General features: G+C 39.9%; 1 protein-coding gene across 3 annotated transcripts in view; it reads right to left on the bottom strand.

Annotated features, from left to right (window-relative positions):
• Nucleotides 1-26,787, bottom strand: part of DLC1 (DLC1 Rho GTPase activating protein) — a 517,566-nt gene that overhangs the window by 369,349 nt on the left and 121,430 nt on the right. The gene's annotated exons all lie outside the window — the stretch shown is intronic.

The following is a 26,787-nucleotide window of genomic DNA, read 5'->3' as shown; positions in this document are numbered from 1 at the left end:
GCAATGTAGTCAAATCTGTAGGGTTATCATTAGGCTCAAGTGGTTGCACCACTTATTTTGCATTGTCATAATTTAAAACATTGTCTATTTCTAGAGGACAACCTTAATTGTGGCTTAGATATCTATTTTTAAGCACATTATTATATTTCAAATCTTTGTTATTGACACATTTCTCTTCATTTGGATAGCTCTTTGATTGTAACTAGCATTTTAAAAAAATATATTTCTCTAAGTGTACTGAGAACTTTCCCTGAATTTAGTACAGTCATCTGCTCACATTAACTGATAAATATTTACTGAATGAAAGAATGCTGACACAATTTCTTAAAAGCCACCATTTCATATATCTATTTTGCTGAATTATTTAAAAATATACTTTTATCAAACAAATATTGCTATACATTATAAAATATACTCCACTCATGTTATATTAACATAATTACTGGATTATTTTTGAAACCAAATCATGATATATGAAGTTAGAAATAAAAATTACTTATAAAAGATATGAAGTTAAGTAGAACATTATTTTTAAATATGTCAGCCATGACAGAAAAAAAGTGAAAAATAGTAAAATGTTTATTTTTAAGAGACTAGGAGAACTTCGGTTAATTTAATTAATATCTTAGAGATATAAGAACTGGTAAGGTACTAGGAAGAATGAAACAAGAAGTTTTCTAGAGGAATTTTATCTATATACAGCCGACATACAGCTGATAGGAACCTTTTTGATGAGTCAGGTGGTTTAGTTTGATGACTCAGTTTAGTTTCACTCACTTCCCTTGCCATTGCCTTAAGAAGTAATAAAATTTTTTGTACGAGTAGAAAGAACAACATAAATTTTCGAAAACTTTTACTTTTTCTTCTCTATTATGATACAGTATGAGAATATTTGAAAAGAGGAATTGTTTATTAATTCTCCAAATTATTATCATTTATCATCTTATCTAAAGTCCTTTTTTAAAGTACAGAGTAGGTTCAAGAAAAACTATCACAGACCATGAGACTGGATAGTAAAGTAATAGTTGAAAAACTGATAAACTGATCAAGATGTGAGAATTATGACCCTGAATACAAGTATTGAAAGCAATTAGTAGATGATACAGAATTCCTTCCAATGTTGGGAAAGGACTATTGCAAAGATGATTTAAAAATAAAGTAGACTGATTCTACAAACTACAGAATACAAAGTTAAGTCATTTGTGGAAACTGAACAACCAAATATTATCAGCTCAGAATTTTAATTCTAGCCAAAAATTGAGCACTATTGGTTTTTGTGTGTGACTTCAATGAAACAATTTGGCAGGACTCATAACTTTAGAGTTGAAAGGAACTTTGCAATCCTCTATCTTATCTATAAGGGATACAAGGCTGCAAATGATAAAGCAGTCTTCCCAGGGTCAACCTTAGGAAGAATTAAAACACACAACTAATTCCCAGCCTACTGCTATTTCAACAAAATGAAGTTCTTGATTTTTGTGGAGCCTTGATAAGATACAGTCAATAAAATGTTCTAACACATGGTGAGCCCATTACAGAATTCCCTTGTTATTTGAAATGCTAAGTTGACATTTGAGAAAACTTCAAAATAATCTTTTGTTCTCTGTTACCACAGAGATCAAACTGTACCATATCTGAAAGGAATCAACTGATATTAAATCACCACTACAATTTTGAAATCATAAGTGTTGCTGGCACTTTGGAGTCAGTAGTTGAATGTACTTCAAGTGACCTTTTGAAATATGGACTAAATCTGTAATTGCAATCCCTCCCTCCACCCACCAACTCAGGTTTGGTGATGCTTTTAGTACTTCCTTACCTGTGTTTTGTGTAATTAAATATCCAAAACCAAATCCATAGCTTTTCTCCACTTAGAAAAAATATGTGCTTATAATAGCTCGGCAAAAATTCCTAAAAATTGTACTCACTGTTAATTTGGGAAATAATTTTGTACAATAACATATTTTAAAATTAGTTTTAACATTTAAAAATGTATTCATATTGTTTATTTGAAAGAGAGACAGAGAGGAAGGCAGATAGAGATAAAGATTTCCCACCCCCTGGTTCACCTTTCAAATGCCCACATCAGCCAGGCACAGCCCAGGAATTAGGAACTCAATCTGGTTTTTTTTTTTTTTTTTTTTAGATTTATATATTTATTTGGAAGGCAGAGTTATAGAGACAGAGGGAGAGATGAAAGAGAGAGAGGAGTGAGAGACAGAGAGAGAGAGATCGAGAAATCTTCCACCTACTGGTTCACTTCCCAAATGGCTATCACAACCAAGGCTATGCCAGGCCAAAGCCAGGAGCCAGGAGCTTCTTCTGGGTCTCCCATGTGGGTGCAGGGGCCCAAGGACTTGGGTCATTTTCTACTGCTTTCCCCAGAAGCCAGATCAGAAGCGGAGCAGCTGGGGCACACCCAAATGGGATGCTGGTGCTGCAGGCAGTGGCATAACCCACTGTGCCACAGAGGTCCTCAATCTGGTTCTACCACATGGTGGCAGGGACACAAGTACTTGAGCCATCAACTGCTGCCTCCCAGGGTGCACACTAACAGGAAGCTGAAATCAGTGTGGAGCCCATGCTTGAACCAAGGCACTCCTCTATGGCATGTTGGTGTCCCAAGGGTATTTTAACTGCTATACTAAATGCTTGTATGATATAATAATACAGAGTATTCTTTTGTAGAATAAAATTAAATTCATTAAACAGCCGAAAATGTTAACCTTCAATTTAATTCTATTACCACAGATCAGTATATTTCTTATATCTAGTTAATGAATTATTCTCTAAAATATGATTTCTAAATAATACATGAAAGAAATCCATAGTTTGATTTTCTAAAAACAACTTCTAAAAGTTCTTTAATGAATAGTTCTCTTGAAAGCTCCATTTTTCTTGTTGTGTCTTTGGGGAATTTCTGAGCTCTGTGAACTTCTATGTTTTTTCAGATTTCTTCTTCTCCCTCCCCCTCTTTCAATCTGCGTTCCCCCCGCCCCTCTGCTTTCTGGGACAGGAAGTAGAGGGTGTTGGCCTTTTCTGGATCTTCCCCAAAGTCAGAAGGTGGTCTTTTCAGAAAGATTTTAAGTCCTGGATTTCTTCCTGGTTCTTTCTCTAAATAACTGTATCAATAAACAAATTGTGAAAGTTTGGTCTCCCCCCTCTTTCAGCCTCCAAGCTTTATGAGGAAACTTCAAAAAGTTAAATAGAAAAATGGAATTAAAAGATAGGAGTGTTTGGCACAGTTTCTCTTTTTTTGAAAATCAATGCAGCTTGTTCTTGAACTTTTTAAAGACCACTTGTATGTACGCATTTCAAAAAAATTTTGAAGTCCTCATGTTAATGACCAAGTGATTCCTTTAAGTCTAATTCCTGGGATTTTCTGTTTGCCTCCTAGAGAATTAAGTAACATCTCTTTGTTCGCTGGTACTGCACTGCGTTTTCTGATGGGATAGGATATGGAGCAGCGCTGGGTGTGCACAGTGTGGCACCCTGTGTACTCTGGGCTAACACTGTGGCCCTGCTCCTTCAGCACAGCCAAGCTCCTGAAGGGCTGCTGCTATGATTTCCCTTTCCTATCTGGTCTAAATACTGACTTCTTTGATTTTTAGAAAAAAAAAAAAAAAAGGAAATGTTATGGAAAAACTGCTTCCTGTGAATAAGCACAATAAAACTAGAAGGATACAAATGCCACATAACATACTCTATAAAAAGATTTTTGTGCACAACTCTTTTTATAAGTTTATGAGTAGGAGGGTGGCCCGGGGAATGCCTCCTCCGCTCACCCAACATTGCTTTGTGTGCACTGTGCCTGGAAGGCTCTCCTGATTCTTTTCTGCCTATTTTTGAATCTTCCCACTCTTCAGTCTAGTTCAAATTAGTTCATACTGCCCCTCCAAACCTTCCCCAGAGGATTCTGCTCACGGTCATGGGATCAGCATCTAGGGAAGTGTATGGAAGAAATTGACCACTCATTGAAGAATTGCTGAAGCCATGATCAAATGAATACAAGAGGTCAATGAAGTTGTCTTACCCCGATATGTGTGGTCCATACTGCTTGTGTGTTGTAAAATTGTGATCCTGTGGACTCATTCGAAAAGGAAGGACTGTGTTTCTTCTCTTTCTAGAAACTTTCATCTTTCATTGGCCCTTGCAAAGTGCCCCCCACTGTTCATGAGAAAAGCTCAGCGAATGCTGGTTGTCTTAATTAAGAGGTTTCCATACAACCTCCTGAGGCTCCCTGCCAAGTGTTCTGTGCATTCATTCCTATAAGTCATCATGAGAGGCATTCTGACCTGACTATGGGCTGGAGTTGGACAGGCAAATAAATCATGGTGTCTCACTTGGAGGTTATCCTAGGGTATGGGCACAGTAAACACACAGCCAGGTAAAGCTTCTGAGTGTCTCTTTATAGGGCATGAACATCCTCAGAGATGCAGGTGAGGGGCGCCAGGAGTCACATCTCACCCATTATTTTTGATAGCACACTCCTAATATTTCAAGAATAGAAGATAGTGATACACTTGAAGGGTTTATGTCCCAGCATCCTTAGGAATTCTACTTCAAATGACAAGCGCTGGTGCTCTAAGCACGAATTCTGCAGACATTTCCTTTCCTGCGATGGAATTATGTTGGTAGCATACGTTTCACACTGTGAGGGGACCAGCAAGGTCTACTGGATATACAAATATGCGCCAAAAGAATGTGACAAGGATTAACCTACCATGTCAGTAAATGAGCATCCCATGCCAATGTGGCTTAGCACGATGAAGCCACCTCCTTATGTGAAAATGCAGGATTTTAATCTAAATGGTATTTTTCAGCATTTAAACGCATATATACAGTTTTCTTCCACCTCTTTAACAAACATTCACAGTTTTGGCCTCTCTCTGAACTTCGCCTCTGCCTTTGCCTGTGCCCTTAAGTGACACCATGTAGACCATCAAGCTCCAACATGCGGGATTTTGTACAGTTTATCTCCCATCACACTTAATAATAAAAATAATTGACCCTTTCTCAAATATGAAATTATACTTATTATTGGTTGCAAACTATGCCTGAACTTTTACAGACAGCATTTTTCCTATTTCCTACCCAAACCTCCTGTGAAATGTTGCATCCCATGGTGCCGGCCCTGGCCTGAAGCACCAGCAACCCATATGGGCGCCGGTTCTAGTCCCGGTTGCTCCTCTTTCAATCCAGCTTTCTGCTATGGCCTGAGAAAGCAATGGAATATGACTTAAGTCCTTGAGCCCCTGCACCCACATGGGAGACCCGGAAGAAGCTCCTGGCTCCTGGCTCCTGGCTCCTGGCTTCAGATCAGCGCAGCTCCGGCCATTGTGGCCGTCTGGGGAGTGAACCAGCGGATGGAAGACCTCTCTCTCTGTCTCTGCCTCTCTCTGTAACTCTTGCAAATAAATAAAATAAATCTTAAAAAAAAAAGAAATGCTGCATTCCAGTTCCCCTTTTTTGACAGGGTAGGTCACAAGTTCAATGACTTACCCAGAATCACAGAGCTAGTTAGTGGCAGGGCTGGTTAGAAGCCTCCCCTCGCTTCTCTGAAACCAAAGCCCTTTCTGTCACTCACTGCCTCTATAATGTCTTCCTTATTTTTTTTTAAAGATTTATTTATTTATTTGAGAGTCAGAGTTATACAGAGAGAGAAAGAGAGGCAGAGACAGAGAGAAAGGTCTTCATCCGATGGTTCACTCCCCAGTTGGCCACAACGGCTGGAACTATGACAATCCGAAGCCAGGAGCCAGGAGCTTTCTCCTGGTCACCCATGCAGGTGCAGGGGCCCAAGCACTTGGGCCATCTTCTACTGCTTTCCCAGGCCATAGCAGAGAGCTGGATCAGAAGTGGAGCAGCCATGTCTTGAACCGGCACCCATATGGAATGCTGGCACGGCAGGCCAGGGTGTAAACCCACTACGCCACAGCACGGGCCCGCTTCCTTATTTATTTTTAAGTCAATATACAGAGTGTTTGAGGATGCTGCCTGCAACATACTGTTTGATGCTTCTGTGTGTCTCACAGCAACAATGTTAGTAAAGTGTTTATCTCAGCTGATATCCAGCTCACTTTACCATAGCAGTCATGGAGAGAAAGCACATTCCAGGAACTCTTCTTTTTCCACCCTGGCTCTTATCTGTACTATAGCAGGGAGAGCCACACTGTGAGGATGGATGGGGTAGAAAGAGACTCATATTATTCAACTGCAACCCTTTGCAGGGTGGGCATAGAACTGCTTCTTGATAGCCAGAACTCACGAGGCACACGTATTTTCGACCTAGGCTGTCCAAATTCTGTCTGAATTTATGCTAGAAAATTTTTATTAAAATTTTACCATTGCATAGCCTAGAGTAACAGATTTTATATATGCCAAGAATATCTGAAAAACCCAAAGTCTGCCTGGAACTTTAATAACCTAGTTGGCAATCCATGGCGAACAAGAGGAATAAAATAGCTTCATGTATCTTGCTCTTGATAACTTGTCTCATTGCAAATGCATCTGTTAGTTACATCTGCATAAAACAACCAGAGGTTTGTGATCCAAGTGACTTTACAAGGTGTTGCAGTCTACTCTCTAACAGCAATCTTTAGGGAAGAACACTCACTGAATCCATGCTTTATTAGTTGCTGTAGCTGCTTCTAGAGCTCCCATTACCCAATGGCTTGTTGTTGCTCATTATGATGCATATACATTAGTAATGCAAAGAATAAAAATAAATTCAAAGTTACTGGTCTTTCTCTTTGTCAATACAGACAACACACATCTGGCAATTTTGAATTGAAATACCTGGAACTATCCAAAATAGTCTCATACATATTCTTAGAGAAACAGTAAAATTGTTCAGGCAATGCTTTTTTTCTGGTTGGCAGCATTCAAGGAAATTCACAAAAGGCCATTATCTACTGAATATGCATCAGGTTTGCCATTCTTCCCTGAGAAGACCATCCTGGAATTTGGGCCTTGATTATGACTCAAAGTTTCAGATTCTATTATCTGCAAAGAAGAATGGCTGCCTGATGATTCTGACTTCTTTGTTATAGAGTAGCACAGAGTAATTTTGGGAAAATGGAACATTTAAAAACATTACTCAGGCCAGCGCCACGGCTCACTAGGCTAATCCTCTGCCTTGCGGCACCAGCACACCGGGTGCTAGTCCTGGTCGGGGTGCCAGATTCTGTCCCAGTTGTCCCTCTTCCAGGCCAGCTCTCTGCTGTGGCCAGGGAGTGCAGTGGAGGATGGCCCAAGTGCTTGGGCCCTGCACCCCATGGGAGACTAGGAGAAGTACCTGGCTCCTGCCATCGGATCAGCGCGGTGAACCGGCTGTAGGGCGCCGGCCGCGGTGGCCATTGGAGGGTGAACCAACGGCAAAGGAAGACCTTTCTCTCTGTCTCTCTCTCTCTCTCACTGTGCACTCTGCCTGTCAAAAAACAAACAAACAAACAAACCCATTACTCCATAGGACATGAATTGGTTTTTTCAGCGCTATTCACAACAGAGAAGAGAGCAATCTAGTACATACTCAGACTAAGTGGACGTTCACTTTATTTATTTATTTATTTATTTATTTATTTTTGGACATGCAGAGTTAGACAGTGAGAGAGAGAGAGAGAAAGAGAGAAAGGTCTTCCTTTCCATTGGTTCACCCCCAAATGGCCGCTACAGCTGGAGCTACGCCAATCTGAAGCCAGCAGCCAGGTGCTTCCTCCTGGTCTCCCATGTGGGTGCAGGGCCCAAACACTTGGGTGATCCTCCACTGCCTTCTTGGGCCACAGCAGAAAGCTGGACTGGAAGAGAAGCAACCAGGACAGAAGCTGGAACCCCAACCGGGACTAGAACCTGGGGTGCTGGCGCCGCAGGCAGAGGATTAGCCAAGTGAGCCGCAGCGCCAGCTAGGACATTCACTTTATAATGCTTGTCCTATTGATTGCTATTGACATTTGTTTATAAAAAAAAAAGTCTTTAATTTTGTTTACCTTTGCTTTTAGGCCTGTTAAAATAGTGAATTTGTAAAATATTCCCCATGAAGAAGATATAAATCTTTACATGCTTGATTGCCTCCAGACTGAGGCTGGTCACTTCTAGTTGTGGGGAAGCAAAGTTGTTCTAATGGTCATTTTGAGTTATTATTTTTGGCTTATTATTCTCTGATGAGGAAACAGGAACCTGACATCTTGCTAGATTCCCAGGACCTATGTCTTTAAGTACTGGGATTATCAACCTTCCCTAGAGAGTTGTCTCACAGGGAGGAGGGCCATCTGGGGCTAGAGGGACAGTTCTATCTGTAGGGACATGAAAGAGCTCAGAGGAGCTGGGGGCAGAGCATGGCAGTTAACCTACTTCCTTGGTTGCAGTCTCAGGGTTTAAATAAATAAGAGACATGCTAAAATAAGAGTAAGAGGATACAAGATGGAATTTGAACACAGCGGAAACTCCTAAAAGTCATAAAATACTCAAGATCTAGAATAAAAACTAGGAAAAACTACAATGCTCATCAATGTGGGAGGAGATCTTGGAGAAACTGAGGGAAACAAGTTTCCTAAGGCTCTGAGCACCTTAGAAACAAAGATCTTTCTCTTTCTATGGAGGGCAGCTGTGCCGTGAAGTCCAAGTACATAGGATCCCATGTAATCTGGACTCATACTAACGAGAAAGCAACACATAGCAATGAACTGCAACAGCAGATGCTCTCAACTTAATGCCTTCAGGAACCATCTATACCAAGTGTTACTCAGGATTCCAATTCATAATCCTTGACCTTGAGTAGTTTTCAATAAATCTTAAAATAACAATGTAAAGCTCAGCAATAAAAATCCATCTAGATCTTTATGGTTAAATTCCTTCACATTTGCTACCACATTAAATGTTTCTCTGTTGGATTTAATCCATAAACTGATACATGGAAAATATGTCTCAGATACATAAATTATAAAGCATAATATTACAATGACCTCCTATGGATTCCCCCAATCCACCCTAGAACTGAACATGACCACAGTTTGCATCTTCCTAAATGCTGTACTCCTTTCTAAACTGCCTCTCTCCCAGGTATAATTCAATACGTTCAGTGTTTTTAATTCAATTCTGTGCTTCTCAAAAATTACTTATTTTTATGTATTTGAAAGGCAGAGAGAGAGACAGAGATAGGCAGAGACATTTTCCATCTACTGGTTTATTCCCCAAATATCTACAACAGCCAATGCACTGTAGTTTACTCTCTTTGCTTTTTTAAAATACAGATCTTAAAATTTTATGTATTTGTATGTCTAAATCAGATGTTATTTAGTTCTGTTTTTGAGCCCTACAAATGTTTAATACTATATGTAGTCTTCGGAAATTTGCCTCTCTTGTTCTTGGCAATATTATTTTACAAAATTCTTATGATGTGGGTTGAAGTACTTAATTAACTTTATTTCTGTGTAATATATGTTGTGTTGATATACTACAGTGTATTTATTCTTATCAGGGTCATTTGCATTAGTTTTAGCTATTATACACATCTATGCAATTAATCTTGAAAAACAAATTCAAGATTCAGTTTATGATATATATGAATCAGATTGTTAATTTTTATAACATGTGAATGTTTAAGACATCAGAGTGGGAATTTAGTCCAGTGGTTAAGACACCAGCATCCCACATTAGGGTACCTGGGTCCATTTTTGTCTCCAGTTCGTGGTTCCAGCTTCCTGCTAATGCAGATTCTGGAAGGCAACAGGTGATGATGCTCAATTAACAGGGTTCCTGCCACCCATGTGGACACCTGGGTCATATTCCCAGTTCCCAATATCAGCCCAGCCCAGGCTATTGTGAGCAACTGAGGAGTGAACCAGTGGATGCGCACACCTGGCCTCTTTGTCTCTCTCTCTCTCTCTCTCTCTCTCTCTCTCTCTCCCCCACACATACTCTTTCCCTCTCTCCCTCAAATAAATAAAAAAATAAAATTTAGAAAATAGAAATAATGCTGCAAAGTTCTTGAGTTTTCCCTAGGAGAAAACATGAATTTTGAAGAGAATTAAAAAACATTAGTAATACTAGTTTCTACCCTGATGAATAATGATATTACAGCTCAGTATTGTGAGAAAACATCCTGGCAGTGGCAATTGGATTTCCCTTGATTATTTCTGTAGTTTATATAAAGCACTGCCTAACAATAAATTCACTTGTGCTCAGCTACCCATTCAACTTCATTTTTTTTTCCTCTCAGTGAACAAAGTTATTTCCTCTTGTGGAAGAATTTAATAAAACATCTGAGCAAAATAATCCTTTGATACAGCTGGAAAAGAAGAAAGCACATTTGTCTTATCTTAACAGTACCTCAGAAAAATATACTCATTGCCCAAAGGACTTTAATTTTTTTTTTTTTTTTTTACTTTTTAAGCATTAATATGTGTATAAACAACAGACTGGAGAAAAATTGCAAACCACGTATTTGATAAGGGGTTAATAAATAAGAAACTCATGTAGCTCAATAGTAAAAAACCAAACAACAACAAAATTCAAATTCCCTTACTGAAAATTGGGCTAAGTACTTAAATAGATGGTTCTCCACAAAAGACATACAAATGGTCATTAGGTATATGCAAAAGTGCTCAGCACCAGTAATCATCAGGGGAATCCAAACCTCAGTGATACAGCTCCTGACTCCTTTTGGGGTGGTCATTATCAAAAAGACAAGAGATTGACTGTTAGTGAGAACATGGATGGAAAGGAACCTTTGAACTCTATTGGTGGAAATGTAAATTAGCACAGCCATGGTAGAAATGGAAGTTCCACAAAGAACTAAAAATAGAATTCCCATATGATTCAATGATACCACTACTGAATAGAGATCCAAGGGAAATAAAATCAGTATGTCAAGGAAATATCTGCATTCCTGTGTTCATTTCAATGTTCTTCACAATATTAGCCCAGACAATGAAAAAAAGTATCTATCAATACAAGAGAGAATAAGTAAACATCGTGTGTGTGTGTGTGTGTGTAGTTTAGCTATAAGAGGGAAGGAAATCTTGACATTCGACATTTGTTACAGTATGGATGAGCCTGGAGAGCAACATGCTAAGTGAAGAAAACAAGCCACACACACTGAAAGAGAAGTCATGCACTGTCTCGCTGCTATGTGTAATGTGGTCAGACTCACAGAAACAGTGGACTGGTGGTGGCCAGGGCTTGTGGGGAGGGGAAAAGGAGAAGTTGGTCAAAGGGATATAAAGATGATGCATTCTGGCCACCTAAAGGACTGGGTGTGAACACAGTTAGCAATACTGTATCACATACTTAAAATTTGCTAATAGGGTGGCTCTTAAGTGTTCTCACCAAAGAAAGAAAATGGTAACTATGTGAGATGATAAACGGTCTTGACTGTGATTATTATTTCCAAGTGTGTGCTTATCAAATTTTTGTCAGCTTCAGTTATACAGCTCTGTCAATGGAAGAAGGAAGAGAGAGAGAGAAAGGGAATGAAGGAAGGAGGGAAGGAAAGAGAGAGAGAGAGAGAGAGAGAGAGAGAGAGAGAAGGGAAGGGAAGGGAAGGAAGAGAGGGAAGGGGGGAGAGGAGAGGAGAGCGGAGGGGAGGAGAGAAGAAGGGAGTGGAGGGGGGGAGGGGAGGGGAAGGGAGATGAGAAAAATCCTTCAGCAAAGTCCTTGGGATGCTCCTGGCAGAAACTGACCCGCTTCCTCCCACTCCCACCCTGAAGCCACTCCCATCCTAAATGGGTGACATCAGCTCCAGCTGTTCCTCAAGAGGACATCTCAGGCTTGAGGGGCAGGCACGGATCACTCCCACTCCGGGGACCACAAAAATCTCAAAAGTTCCTTAGCTAACACCCTTTAAAAAATTGAGGCCTCTGGAAAACCTACGCATGGAAAGTCTGTTTCTATTTCAGTTGTGTATCAGTTAAGATGGAAAATTTTTAAAGTCCACACAGATGGTAAATAAATTTCTGCTACATGAGGCAGTTCCTGGAATAAAGCAATTTTCTCAAATAACAAGTGCCAACTTATTTTTTCAGCGGGACTTATTTTTAACTTTCCCAGGGAATGGTTGAGAGACCGAGAGCAGTAGCTTTCACCTTAGGAATCTGAGTTGCCTTCTAGAAGATTCGAGTGTTGGTCCCTCTCCAGACTTACATGTATGTGTGCATACATACTGGTCTGGATGAAGGGAGTGATTGTTCATTTTCTTGAGGGAGTGACATGGAAATTTCACAGAAATATTTATGTTTTTATCCAATGTTTAATTTTCTATAACTTACTCCAAACAGTATGAAATTGACTCATATTCTTGGTTAGGAATTCATCAAATATCTTGAGCACAGGATCATAAATCTTCAGGAATTCTTTACACACTGTGAGAGTTGGCTTGTGTCCCCAGAAGCCTTTGGCAATAGTCCCCTAAGACGGATGTCAACCCCCTTGATGCTTTGCTGGGTCACGTTTCATTGGGAAGAACCATCCTGGGGCTATACCTGGCAGGGATGCAAGCATCTTAAACAAGACTATGTCATCTGCCAAATCAGGGTGATTCAAACTTTCCTTCTAGTAGCAGGGATTCCCTATTCATAAGAAATGAGAAACTGACTGTTAAATAATTAAATTATATCATAGCCACTAATGGTTTTAATGAGGGTATTACAGTATTACAGCAGAGTGCTAAGTAGTTACTCAGCTCTTGCAAATTTCGTTTTTTCTTTCTCTTTTCATTTTTTTCTTTCTGTTTTCATTTTCTTTCCTTCTTTTTTTCTTTCTTTCTTTTTGTTTTGGTAAAACATTTCACTCTACACTCATTGATTGAGAATCAGTCAATCATTAAATGACCAATCAATCCATCAGTATTTACTGAGTACCTGAATATTAGTTACTACAGGAGCAAGGAAAAAAAGAAAAACTCATATGTGCCTTACTGAAAAAAACAAATACAAAGCAATGAGAGAATCATCAAGGGGCAGGTGCTGGGATGTGACCGTTAGTGTCAAGCCAGGGGTAGGATGTGGATTTTGTGTGCCCAGAGAGAAACCCAAGCTCAGGCAGGATCCATGAGTAAACTATCCACATGAAAATGGGAGGGCAGATTTTTGCTAGAGAACTTTGAATTTTAGTCCTTTTGCAGTGACAGCTTTTGTTGTGAGCATGATCAATTCTAATGTCTGAGAATAAGCACCGACAGTCACTATGCAGAAAACAAACAATTTCTAAACAAAGATGTCTGCAGGAGTTGACGAAATGAGGAACAAAGAGGGACATAAAGGTTTCTTGCTCCAACAGCCTTCCTTGAATATGAGGAGCCAACGCTGATTGGCTTCTCCAGGTCCAAGGTCTTGTCAGAGCAGGGGAGGGAAGAAATACTCTTCAATGAGCCAACTCCCTATCCTTCCATTCTGACATAAGCCACAAGGGCAGATTTAACATCACCGTTCTGTAATACGTATGTGAAAATTTGCCGGTCTGGCTTACTGGGGATGAAGGACCAGGGAGACTGCTATGGTCTGAAAATAGGTGTTCTTCCAAAATTCCTGTGTTGAAATCTAACCCCCAGCATCACTGACAGATGCTTGGTGCCCTTAAAAGAAAGCCCACGAAGGGCCACTCACATCTTCCACCTTAAAAACACATAGACGGTGCCATTCGAAACCCAGGAGAGGAGTCCTCACCACTCACCAGACACCAAATCTTGTGCCTTGGACTTGTCAGTCTCCAGAATCATTAGAAACAAGTTTCTGCTATTTATAAGCTGCCCAGAGATGGGGAGGTTGCTTGGTGTGTGTCAGCTCCCAGGTATTTTGTGGTAGCAGCCAGAAAGGACTAAGACAGAGAGTAGCTACCTACATTTCTTTTCCTAGTTTTCTTTTGTAGCCATTACATTTCCCACGATTCTGTGTCAAATCAAAGTGGAGGCATTAATAATTGAGTGAGAACACAATTTGATACTAATAGAATTTAAATGGCATTTTTAATAAACAAGAGATTGAACTATATTTAAAATGGCAATATATTTCTAAATAATTGCTGCTTATTTTCCTTTTTTCCTTTAATACGTTACATATCAAGATTGACTATTTGTAGAAAAACCTTTAAAAACATGTTTCCTATAACATAGTACTGATATCTTAATAAATAAACCTTGTTCCCCCAAATTTTTACTTTGGAGAAAATCTTGGCTTTAATTTTGATTCAAAAGGACTTTAGTTTTTTGATTTTGAGGGTCCAACAAAAGGCCATCTTTTCTGTCAGACCTTTGGCTAAACATAGTAGTTAAAATAATGAATTTCCTGTTATTCTTAGCATGTGCCCAGAAGTCATGGAGATCTTGGACTTAGTGAATTAAAGAAAGAAAGTGAATAAAAGACTCTATTATGAATAGTAACCATAGAAAATAAAGATTATAAACAGTAGTAGTTTCACAGGGAAAAGAAAGACAGCTGTAACCACAAAATCTCTTCCAGAGATGGGGAGGTTGCTTGGTGTGTGTCAGCTCCCAGGTAAACTGCGGGGCTATACACCCTGAGGCTCGTACTCCAATTCACAGAAGAACATACTAGAGACTGAGGCATATGAGGTTTAAAAGTAAAGCTTTGGGTACATGGCATCAAGAACTGATTTATGATAGGGAAGAAATCACAGATATTGTCACTGAAAACTAGAGATGTGTGGAATTACGCACAGTCTAAAAAGAGGCTGAAGCCAAGCTTTCATCCTTCCCTTCCATCTAGCATTTTCTATAGTTCTCACATACTTGGGCAGTTCATGAACAGCTCTCAATTGAATTCTGAATGGGTGATAGTGAACTTCCATAAGATAACCATAACCTCGGTAATGCAAGAAGTGAGAATGCTGCATCTTAAAGCAAAAAAAAAAAAAAAAAAAATCAGTATTGTGGAATATGATTAGGAAAAACAGATCCATTTAAAGGAAAAAAGGATTTTATACTCTATGACTTTTCAAATAGAATAAATCAGAAATTATTTTAATGTCACTTATCACTTTATGACTGTTAGTTCTTCCATGGCTTTTTATAAGCATTCAACTGCGACGGGTTTATTTTTCATGTTTTAAAGCAGTGTATCAATTATTGAAAGTTTCACATATATCAAATATTTGGATTGAGTGTTTCAAAATATTAGAATTGAAACATATGCAAATATTTCCAATAATTCCAACACAGCATTCTTATGCTATGAAGAGGTTTAAATTTAGGAGAGAAAACAAACACATTTTCATTTTTACATAACATATAAACAGCACAATTCTTTTTAGTGTGGATAATACATAAGTCAACCACATAATGTATCACCTAAGTAGGACACTTCAGAGTGAAATGGAAGCTAACCAGGCAGGATGTGGGGACAACAGACAAACCAGAGTGGTCCAGACAAACCAGAACAAATAGTTACTCTACTAGTTGAGCAAGTTCCATAAGATTCTAGAGTTATGAGTGTTTTTCCTATGTAGTTTTTGAATTTCTTCAGGATAATGACAATAACTCATTTAAAAAATATTTAGCAACTACCTTACATAATACCCAAATTGTAAAAAGTAATGCTGAATGAATGACTTAATGCAAACAATTACAATTTTGCTGGAGGATACAGTCCTTCATGCTTGTGAAGTCTAAGAAAATGATTAAAATGTCAGAATCAATGAATAAGATCACAGTATAGTGACTGAATTTTTTCTTTTAGCAGGCACACAGCAAGAGAAGTTGTTTTTTGTTGTTACTTCAGCTTTACTGAAAAGAGACAGTTTTGCAGTCAATTTCGGCTGAGGAAATTCAGTTCATCCATTCATCCATATACTACCCATCTTCCAACCAACCATCCATCCATCTGTTATAAAACTTCTTGTTTCTCCCATCTCATATTAGTCACTGAAAGTACACCAAGGGAACACAATGTCTCTGCCTCCATTAAACATATAGTACCACCAAATCATAGCATCAGGTTTATCTTCAAACAAGACAAGGAAAAATGATTAACCTTCATTCATTTTACTTCCTTCATTAGTGAGGATATTTTCAAGGACAGAGGGTGGAAGATGTAGCTTTGTGACCTTAAAGAAACTGGAAAGAGTAGCAACAGTTAAGTGGTAAGAGCTGGAGTGACTCACCAAAGACTAATGGCCTAAGGGAAGACAGAGAGCATGGATTTTTAGTGTATTTCTGTAGGGCCCTATTCCAACAGTGAGAATAAGCCTTAAAATTTTAATAAGGACTAACCATAGAGAAATTTAAAATACAGGCTAGGGAATATGATATTCATTTGATTAAAAAAAAGCAAGAGCTGAGTTAACTTTTTTTATGAAGGGAAATAATCTGACGATGATGATTTCTTAGGAAGACTGAATCTGATTATATGGCGCAGAATGAGTTAGCACAAGAGAAAACACTGGATCCAGAGAGATAGCAAAGACTGTATAGTAGCCTTCCACATGCTGAGATGCAGATATGACGTATGCACATAAGTGATCCATTCCTGCAAAAAATTGTAGAGATTGAACACCAAATCACCTGTCTTAACCAAATTTCCTTACTCATAACTAGGAAAGGCCAACCAAGATCACAATAATTGAATATTAAAAAATAAATAGCAGGAAAATAGACTGCAGAACAAAAAGGAATGATTTAAGTAACACCACCAACACATGAGCATCTATGAAAGAATCGCTGTAATTAGTATTCTCAGAAGAATGGCAGAGAATATTAAATCTATAAAACGCAGACACTGCACCACTGAAGAGCATGCAGAGAAAACAACCCCTGCCTTCACTCTCTCTCCCATTGCAGGGCTGAACTCTCAGCTAAGGTCTGAGTCCAGGCCCTCCTCTGGGCATGATAGATCTTCACTTCTCCTCAGTTCAAGACAATCACTCCTTGAGCTGCCTCCTCTCATGAATCAATGATACTTCTTTTTGATCATTTCTGTCAGCTTCCAAATATGATGTCAAACATCTCTAATTAAATTAGTAAAGAAAATCTTTTGGTTCTACATCCTCCCCAGATTTCCATATACTTTTCTCTGTTTTCTTTTACAGCAAATATTAATGAGTCATTTAATAGTTGACTTTCTTTGATTTCTTCAAGTTCTGACCTTCCATTTGCTCTTGACCTTGCTGAAAACAAACATCTGTTCTTCCTAAAACTGCTCTGGACAAGCTAACTAATGGGCTTCCCAATAGATGTCAGTTTCCTTTTTGATCTACCTGAGTCTAGCATAGCATTTAAAACATGTAACCTCACTTTCCCTTTAGTACATTTTCTACATGCTTTTCAGCTTTCTCTTTGATTCCTCTCTTTCATTTGTTCATTCTACCCTTTAGTTGACTCACTATGCATTGATTGATTTTATTTTCTGCTTTCCTTCAGTACCATGGAAGCTCTTTGGAGCAAAGATGTTATTTCTTTAAATTTTTTAAAGTCAGAGTTACAGAGAGAAAAGGAGAGAGAGAAAGAGAGAGAAGGGAGAGAGAGAGAGAGAGAGAGAAATCTTCCATCTGTTTGGTCACTCCTCAGATGGCTATAATGGCCAGAGCTGGGCCAGGCTGAAGCCAGGAGCCAAGAATTTCATACAGGTCTCTCAAATGGGTGGCAGGGACCCAACCACTCCAGCCATCACCTGCTGTCGCCCAAGGTGTACATTAGCAGGAAGCTGGGATAGGGAGCAGAATGGGGCTCTAACTTACTTCTGATAGGGGATGTAGGTATCCCAATCAGGTCTCAAATGCAGTGCCAAATGCCTGTCTTCAAATCCCCCTTTTATGGACCAAGAATTACATCTGCCTTCTCAGGGTCTAATTTCACTGTTTTAGCCTGGAGTGGATATTTACATGTCATTAAGACTTTTGTGGTCTTTGAATTTTTAAATTAACCTACAGACAAGGGAGTGGAAATTTAGTCTAGTAATTAAGACATCCATATCTGAAAATCATGGTACTTGGGTTTCAGTCCAGGATCCAATTCCTGACTTTACTTTCTGGCCAATGCAGACCCTTGAAGGCAGAGACGTTGTCTCCAGTAATTGGGTTCCTGTTACTACATGGGACATCTCATCTGGAGTGTATTCTGGGCTTCTAGCTTTGGCTCTGGTTCAGCCCCATAGTTGCAGGAATTTGAAAAGTGAGCTGTCTGTTCTCTCTCTCTCTCTCTCTCTCTCTCTGCTTCTGAATAATAATAAATTGACTTAATAGATTAAAAAAAATTGAGAATCATCATAGTCACATGATAGAATGCCCTGCAAAAATCTTGAAAAACAGGGGCAGGAGCTATGTGGCACAGGTTGTTACGCCACCACCTGCAGCACCAATAATCCATGTGGGTGCAGATTTGAGTCCCAAATTTTCCAATTCTGATCCAGCTCCCTGCTAATGCAGCTGGGAGAGCAGTGGAAGAAGGTCCAAGTTCTTGGGCCCCTGTACCCATGTGAGAAAACTGGATGAAGTTCCTGGCTCCTGGATTCAGCTTGGCCCAGATCTTGCCATTGTGGCCATTTTGGGAATGAACCAGTAGAAGGAAGGTCTCTCTCTCTTTCTTTCTCTCTCTCTCTCTCTCTTCCTCCCTCCCTCCCTCTGCCTCTCCTTCTCTGTAACTCTGCCTTTCAAATAATTAAATAAATCTTGAAATAAACTTGAAAAATACAAATATAACCAGCAAAAATTAGAGGCAAAGTAGTCGAGGAGTGATGGACCAGGAGGTTAAGAGCTAATTTTTTTTTAAGATTTATTTACGTATTTTAAAGGCAGAGTTACACAGAGAGAAGAGAGGCAGAGATTGAGAGAGAGAGAGAGAGGTCTGCCATCCAATGGTTCACTCCCCAATTGGCTGCAATGGCTGGAACTGCACCGATCTGAAGCCAGGAGCCAGGAGCCTCCTCCAGGTCTCCCATGTGGGTGCAGGGGCCCAATGACTTGGGCCATCTTCTACTGCTTTCCTAGGCCATAGCAGAGAGCTGGATCAGAAGTGGAGCAGCCAGGACTCCAACTGGCACCTATATGGGATGCCGGTACTTCAGGCCAGGGCGTTAACCTGCTGCCACAGTGGCCCCAGAGCTAATTTTATAAACCTTGAAATGGAAAGTCAATATGCAATATTAAAAATGGAGAAACCAACGTATAAAAGAATAAACATTTTATTTAGCAGATAGTCACAAAGGAAAATACTAGAAGAGCTAAATATATACAAGTAATAAAAGGTATGAGGGAGAAACTTTGAACAGGTATGAGAATACTAAATTCTATTGGAATGCAACTTGTTAAATTACAGAAAATGTGTTCTTTTTGTTAGTTCATTACACAGCACTGTGTTTGGCAAATATTAAGTAGTTGTTATAGGCTGAGCTATGCTCCCTCCAAATCCTTATACAGAAACAACTTTTTGGGAATAGGTGTGCTGCAAATGTATGTCTAGTTAGGATGAGTCACACTGGAACAGGATGGGCCTCTACTACAAAGCAACGGATGCCCGTATGGAAAAGTGGTAGTTGTTCATAATCACACACACACATACAAGCAGAAAGCATGTGAACAGAAAGGCAGAGCCATACATAACGTATCTGCAAGTCTGCAAGCTGAAGAATGCCAGATTATAAGCAAACCACCAAACTCTAGGTGGAGGCATGGAGTAGATTCTTAAAGTCAAAAGAAGTAGCTAACCCTGCCAACATCTTGATGTTGTACTTCTAGACTTCAGAATTATGGTAAATTTCTGTTGCTTAAGCATGCAGGCAGTTTGAGGTACTTTACTGTAATAGCCTAAGAAAATGAATATAACAGCCAAAGAATATTTATTAAATATACAACAGAAATGTGCCCTTGTTCACAGGTGGACATAATACATTCTGTAATGTATTACATGTCTGATGTAATGTCACATCACTACTTGATAGATACAAACAGAAGCATGTTTTTGTTATCATATAGTTAATGTACCAGAATTGGAGCCAGTTTAACAACAGGTTTAACAAGGATCTTTGCAATAGTGGGACTGGTCAGAGAGGAAATTTAACTTTCTATTTTATATATTTTCCTAGCCATGTTCATATATCATTACATATTAAAAAGATAAAGTAGGTAGTTGATAAATAGACCAATGCTATCAGACTGGAAGTATATTTTCTTAGGCTAAGCAGTAAAATAATTTAACACTTGGAATTCAATTAGGAATCTTGATTTGTTAAAATTATTTGTAGCTGTGGAAATCATGGTATCTCTTATGTAAAATGTGGTCCATTTTATGTAAGACTTAATTCATATTATTCACGATCGTTAGAAGTTATTTTGTATTACCATTTTCCAAGAGACAGCAAATAGAACTAAAGGTGCATATATAGGCCGGCGCCGTGGCTCACTAGGCTAATCCTCTGCCTTGCGGCGCCGGACACCGGGTTCTAGTCCCGGTCGGGGTGCCGGATTCTGTCCCGGTTGCCCCTCTTCCAGGTCAGCTCTCTGCTGTGGCCAGGGAGTGCAGTGGAGGATGGCCCAAGTACGTGGGTCCTGCACCCCATGGGAGACCAGGATAAGTACCTGGCTCCTGCCATTGGATCAGCGCGGTGCACCAGCAGTAGCACGCTGGCCGTGGCGGCCATTGGAGGGTGAACCAACGGCAAAGGAAGACCTTTCTCTCTGTCTCTCTCTCTCACTGTCCACTCTGCCTGTCAAAAAATAAATAAATAAATAAATAAAGGTGCATATATATATACACCCTGGGCTGAGTAAGTGATCTAATTGGAGTAAGAAGACAGTGAAAAAGAAGTAGCTGTGTTAACTACTCCTGTGCACTAACAAAAAGACAGTACCCTGATTGTTTTCACTGTCATTCATTCTATAGAAATTTAATAAATTTATGCACACTCTGTGCTTGGTGTCTCCTGGGTACTAAGGACAGAGTGATGAATAAGTTATGAGAGTGATGGTCCCTGCCTGCAAGGCATTTACAGTTTGAAGAATATGTTTTTATGTTGGCATTCTGAGGCCCCTGGAACAAATTACTGCAAACTTAGCAGCCTAAAACAAGAGGACTTTTGAATCTCATGATTGTAGGGATCAGAAATCAAATTGTGTTGACAGGGTACACACTCCCTTGGAAGGCTCTGGGGGAGGCGCCTTCCTTGGCTCTTCCAGCTTCTGGCGGATCCAGGAGATCCTCTGCTTGTGGCTGCCTGTACACTGTGATCTCTGCCAGGTCTTCACATGGTCTTCCCCTCTGTGTCTCTGTCTCCCCTTCTGTGCTTTTTTTTAAAAGATTTATTTTATTTATTTGAAAGAGTTACAGAGAGAGGCAGAGAGAGAGAGAGAGAGAGAGAGAGAGAGAGAGAGGTCTTTCATCCGCTGGTTCACTCCCCAGACGGCTGCAATGGCCAGAGCTGTCCCGATCCGAAGCCAGGAGCCAGGAGCTTCTTCCTAAGGACTTGGGCCATCTTCTACTGCGTTCCCAGGCCACAGCAGAGAGCTGGATCAGAAGAGGAGCATCCGGGACTAGAACCGGCGCCCTTATGGGATGCTGGCACTGCAGCCCAGGGCTTTAACCCTCTGTGCCATAGCGCCGCTCCCACCACCTTCTGTGTTTTATAGTAACACTTGACATTGAGCTTAGGGTTCAAGATCAACAATGACCTCATCTCAAGATCCCTTACCACATTTACAAAGACCCTTTCTCCAAACAAGGTCACATGTATTGGTTCCAGGGCAAGAATTGAGGCTTACATTTTGGTAGGCCTCCTTTCAACCCCTAAAGTATGCATATGTGAATCAGTAATTCCATTTCAGTGACACAGGTGCTGTGGCGGGATACTTCAAGGGGCTTACAGAAGGCACAGCTACCTAGAAGGTTTAGTGAAGACTTTCTAAGTGAGGTGACACGGCATATAAGATCAAACTTGAAGAATGACTAAAAACAAGTCACGTAAAGGCAGAGATGTGGGTTGGGAGAATTTTCTTGGGGAGAGAAAGTATGATGACCCCAGATAACTGAAAGAAGATCAATGAGGCTGTAAAAGGTGAGCTGATGAGAAACACCAAATGAGACTACACAGATCAACAGGGCTTGGGTTACAACTTTCCTTGTTCATTTGCATCTATGGAAAGAGGTAAACCTGATCTGGGCTGCAGTGTTGAGAATGACTGGAAGAGGTTAGGACTAGAGGCTAAGAAATCAGTTAAGATGGTTGGCAATAATTTGAGAACAAATGACGGTTATATTCCCAACAATTATTTAAAATACTATACTTGGGGCCAGCAGGTTGAGCAGCTGCCTGCTATGCTGGCCCCAGCTACTCCACTTCCTATCTAGTTCTCTGCTAATGCACCTGGGAAGACAGCAGAAGATGGCCCACGTACTTGAGCCCCTGAATCCCATATGGGAGACCCAGATGGACTTCTAAGCTCCTGGCTTCAGTCTGGTCCAGCTCCATCGGTTATAGACATTTGGGGAGTGAACCAATGGATAGAAGATCCCTTTCTCTGTGTCTGTCCTTCTCTGTCACTCTTCCTTTTAAATAAATAAATAAATCTTTTAAAAAACAGCCAGGCTCACATTTGCATTTCTACAGTGTTTTAAAAGTGAAGACAGAGTCTACATCTCTGAGTTTTCCAACTAAGTATTCTGTAACTATAATCAGACCACAGGTATATGTGGACATATAACAATATACATTGAACAAATATGTGTTGAACAATACGCATTTTTAACAAACATTTTAAATTTTTGAAACACGTCTTCTATGTATAGACTCCCATTAGTTCTTGGAGCTATGGGTACACTTTAATTGCATTGCTCCGAAGTAAATTTGACTTTTTTCAACTCCATCCTAAGTGGAAGGACAGGAGTGGGCACATGAATGGTGGGGAGTGAGTATGACTCCCTTTTAGTTATATGTACCTGCTCAGTTCTCTTGGTTTCAAAAAGTTTCATGTCCTTACATAACAAGGCTAGGAATGCAGAAGGATGTTATCAAAGTGGCAATGGAATTCTGTGCAGAAAGAACTGAAGGCTGCCGCTGTGAGAGAAGGTAAATATGTCACTTTGAACATAAGCAGCCCCTCAAAGCCAAGGGTAGTGCCTATCAGGCAGTCCATCTGCTTCTCCTCAACTGACCATGATGGAGGTGCACAGTGACTGACATGCAGAACACAGCTTGCCTTCGGCCTCAGAGTTCCCTGGCAACCTCAGGGGAGAGATTTGCTTATTTGCTAATAATTCTCCAGAATCAAGTACTTGTTAAGTGGGTGAAATGATAATAATTACTTGAAAAACACCATGTCAAGTCTGAGTCGCCAGAGTTTGCAAAGCAAAACAACAAAAATCCTTAGACAAGGTGATGATTCACCTTAAACATAGCCATGTGATGGCTTTGTACTCCCTTTCAATTGCAGGGCTTCCTGGGATCTCTTAATACAGTTCTATTACATATTTTCCCCTTTATAGAAACCGACATTTATTTTTTCCCCAAGTACCTATACTATAAAGGAAACCACTGTGTAGTCGTCTGTCATCATAAAGAAGAGATTCGAAATGATTTCAATATAGCTTGATAAGAGGGCTTGGCATAAAATTGTTCCTCTGCTGAGCCTGAAACTCTCTGTGCTCTCATACGCACGACTCCCACCCCAATGGCCCATATCTCAAATAGCTACACACATTAGGTTTTGCTGTAACAGTCTGTGCAATAACTGGAACTGCAATTTGGTAATATACAGCTCTCTATATATGTATTTTATTTTAATTAAAACATTGAGAAATGAGAGGAGAGACAAAGATCTCTCATCCACTGGTTCACTCCCCACATGCCCTCAATGACCCAGAGTGGGCCATGCTGAAGTCAGCCAGGAATTCAAGACAGGTTTCCCATGTGTGTGGTAGGAACCCAATTATTTGAGCCATCACCGGCCACTTTCCAGGGTGTACATTAACAGGAAGCTGGAATTAAGAGCAGAGGTGAGACTTGAACAAAGGGATTCCAATATGGGATAGGGAGGTTTTAACTGGTGACTTTAACTGCTAGGCCAAACAACCACTCTTAACTCTACATCTTCAGAACACTGGGAGGCACAAATATTGGGCAGTAATTCATACACATCACTCACTAATCAACATGGTGACTTATCTGTTACCATCTCCTAGGAAAGTCTAGTCCTCTTACAAGTGGGAAGATTCATGTGAAAGCTGGAAATTAAATTTCATAATCGCTTGGCTTCATGCAAGCAATATGATTATTGCCATTTATCCTCTTTCAGAGAATAAATTATTTCAGTGGTCAGCAATGGAAATTTGGGGTGTCAAAAACTCCAAGGCAGTGGCCAGCACTGTGGCATAGTGGGTAAATCTGCCACCTGCAGTGCCGGTATCACATATGGGCATCTGTTTGAGTCCTGTCTGCTGTACTTCCGATCCAGCTCCCTGTTAATGCTCCTGGGAAAGCAGCAGATGGTCTAAGTCCTTGGACCGCTGCACCCATGTGGGAGACCGAGAAGAAATTCCTGGCTCCTGGTTTCAGATAAGTCTAGCTCTGGCTATGACAGCACTTGGGTAGTGAACCAGCGGATGGAAGATTCATTCCCTTCCCCCTCCCCCAACCCCGCACCTCTGCTTCTTTGTAACTCTGCCTTCCAAATAAATTAAATCTTTAAAAAAAACCCTCCAAGGTATTGAATATCAGACATAGGTTTATTCGGATTTTAAGTTGCCCAGATGGACTGAAGCACAACTTAGCATGTTTTCTTATTTCTACTTTCAACATAAAAATCAAGTGCTTATGTGATCACCACCATGTCTAAAAGAAAAATTTGCATGACGATTATCCTGGAATGTGCTAGCTAACTCCCCTTCTCCTCCTGCCTTCCTAATGGTTGCTCACAGTGTGAAACTTGTTTGAAATACTTTTCAGCTTGTTTAAAATTTATCATGCCGCCATCCAAACACGGTGGACATCTGAGAGAAAGCACTTTGTAACTTCTAAGTGGACAGAGATAATGTTTATGATAAAAGTCTATGGTGATCACAGGGAAAGAGTACAGGAATTGAATGCAATAAAAATTCATGCCTCAAGAAAGAGCAATTTTAATTATAAAACTAGAAACTGAGATAAACAAACATCATTTTAGACTCTGTTTAAAGTTTTTAGAAACACATTTTTGTCAGCATATACCTGAAATGGTGAATTCTCAATGCTTTTTTTTATTTTCCCTGTGCACAATGCAGAGAAATGTCTGTAACAGACGGATAAAATATTTTCTTTCATCGTTCAGAAAAAAAATCTTAATATTAGGTTTGTGTTACATTTTGATGTTGGCCAATTCTTTCTGATTACTTTTAAATTATAGCTTTTCCATAATAATATGCAACTCAGCATCTTCTGAGAGGAGAGGCAACTTTGCATTGGGAACAGGACATACCACCATTGACACTCTAGATTACAGCCCCTTGGCCTTTTCAACACACACACATACATTACAGTTAAAGGGAAATGCAAGGATACTTAGTTTCTTCCAACTGGGACACTCTGTGAATTACTAAGACAAATTCCCATCTTTCACCCTGTATTTCTTTGTGGGATGCTTCCTACAATGGTCTAGTCAAGTGAACAATTTCTTGCTTGTTGAATAAATGAACATGTGACAGGACATTAAACATCATGTCATCTTACGACAAAATGAAGATAAAATGTACAATTAGCTGGTCTGCAAATGCTGTCTCTTCAGCAGTGACCACTGGCTCTTTTGTATTTGGTCACCCCTTCTACTCTCTCAATAAGGATATACTTGTGCATGGAACTTAGTATTGCATCTCAGATTGTTACTGACTATTATGGGTATTGAAAATAAATATACAGATGTAATCTTTTTGGTAAGCAAATTTATTCTATCCTTAATATTTCTGCTTTGTTTGAGTAACATAGACTTCAAGCAATTCTTTTAAGAAAAAGTTTTACTCATTCAGAAATTTATAAGTGAATTTTTCTGCCATACATTACATTTACTATAAGCACAATTTCAAAAATAATCCTGAGAACTAAAGCTGTGATACAGCATGCTCAGCTTCAGCTCTGATCATTCCTCTTCAGAGTTCATCCCATAACAAAATGTGACCACCACAGTCATGGATGATTTTTCTCTGTGCACACTGTCTTCCCTGAAGAGTACATATCATCTACAAGGCCTGTGAGATTCTGTCTTGTGTTGCTACAACGAAATAATTTCTTCATTTATCTTATGATGAAAATTGAAACTGTTTTTCATGCATGCAGTACATATCTTTTCTGCTACACTGTAATTAAAATACCTTTGTGGTGCTTCTTCAAAGTGATTCTAGAGAAAATTTCCAACTATGCATTAAGTCAATATGTGAATGGGATATGAAATATCAAAATCAGAATCAATTTTTTTGACAGGCAGAGTTAGACAGTGAGAGAGAGAGAGAGAGACAGAGAGAAAGGTCTTCCTTCCTTTGGTTCACCCCCCAAATGGCCGCAATGGCTGCAGCTGCACTGATCTGAAGCCAGGAGCCAGGTGCTTCCTCCTGGTCTCCCACGCGGGTGCAGGCCCCCAAGCATTTGGGCCATCCTCCACTGCCCTCCCGGGCCACAGCAGAGAGCTGGACTGCAAGAGGAGCAACTGGGTCTAGAACCCGGCGCCCATATGGAATGCCGGCGCCACAGGTGGAGGATTAGCCAAGTGAGCCATGGCACCAGCCCCCAGAATCAAAATTTTAACAAACAAGAATTGACTTATTTTCTTGACTTTTTACTTCTCATGCTTTTAGTCAGTTATGTAGTTAAGTCACCTTGTTAATGTCATGTA

Source organism: Oryctolagus cuniculus, chromosome 2 (assembly GCF_051225735.1).
Source record: "Oryctolagus cuniculus isolate XC-2025 breed Fujian yellow rabbit chromosome 2, ASM5122573v1, whole genome shotgun sequence".
NCBI classification, from domain to species: domain Eukaryota; kingdom Metazoa; phylum Chordata; class Mammalia; order Lagomorpha; family Leporidae; genus Oryctolagus; species Oryctolagus cuniculus.
This window is presented reverse-complemented; position numbering and strand designations above follow the sequence as displayed.